Source organism: Plasmopara halstedii, assembly GCF_900000015.1.
Source record: "Plasmopara halstedii genome assembly, contig: Scaffold_3060, whole genome shotgun sequence".
Taxonomy (NCBI): Eukaryota; Oomycota; class Peronosporomycetes; order Peronosporales; family Peronosporaceae; genus Plasmopara; species Plasmopara halstedii.
Window position 1 is genome coordinate 3,898 of NW_020189964.1, and position 966 is coordinate 4,863.

Sequence of the window (966 nt, forward strand, 5' to 3'; positions counted from 1 at the left end):
GGATGTTCTTCAGAACAACATGATCGGGTGTACGACGTACAGTGCACTCGATTTGGTAGATAGGTATTACCAATTGCTCATGAGAGCGAGTGATATTCCGCTGGCAGCGGTGAGCACTCCGAGCGGTATGCTCTGGGAGTGGCTGGTGATGCCCCAAGAGCTGTCAAACGCACCAACAACATTTAATCGTCTTGTGACGCAGTTGTTCAGGTCCCTCAGGGCGTATGCACAAATATACTTTGACGACCTTTTCGTTCACAGTCGTGCGGAGCACGGGAGGACTAATGAGGAGAACCACATCGTCCATTAAAGAGCGGTGCTCGAGCGCATGGGCACTAACAAGCTGTACGCCAATGTAGACAAGTGCATCTTCGGCGCAGAAGAGATTCCCTTTTTCCGGTACTTCATTGGAAAGCGTGGCCTTCGAGCGGATCTCGCTAAGGTCAAGGCCACTGTAGATTGGCCGGTCCCAAAGAACCATAAGGACTTGCGTAAGTGGCTTGGCCTCGCCAACTACTTGCACAAGTACGCCTAATTTACGCAGAAATGGTGCGGCCATTATCCAATCTCCTTAAAAAGCATGCGGAATGGTGTTGAAACATCGAACATCAGGGGGCTTTTGACGGGATCAAAGCCTGCCTCCTGCATGCACCAATACTGGCACTGCCAGATCCCGATCGTCCTCTCAGCGTCGTCTGTGACGCTTCAGACTTTGCCATCGGCTGTGCACTGCTGCAAGTAGACGCCGAGGGGCGAGATCAAGTGATCGCGTTCGAATCTCGACAGCTCAAAGCTGCAGAGGAGAGCTACCCAGTTCATGACAAGGAGTTTCTTAAGATGAAGTATGCACTTGTCAAGTTCAGGGCCCACCTGATCGGCTCCAAGCCGTTTGTGATCTATACAGATCTTGTGTCACTACGCACTGCGACTCAGTCGCCCCACCTCTCGCAGAGGATAGCTAGATGA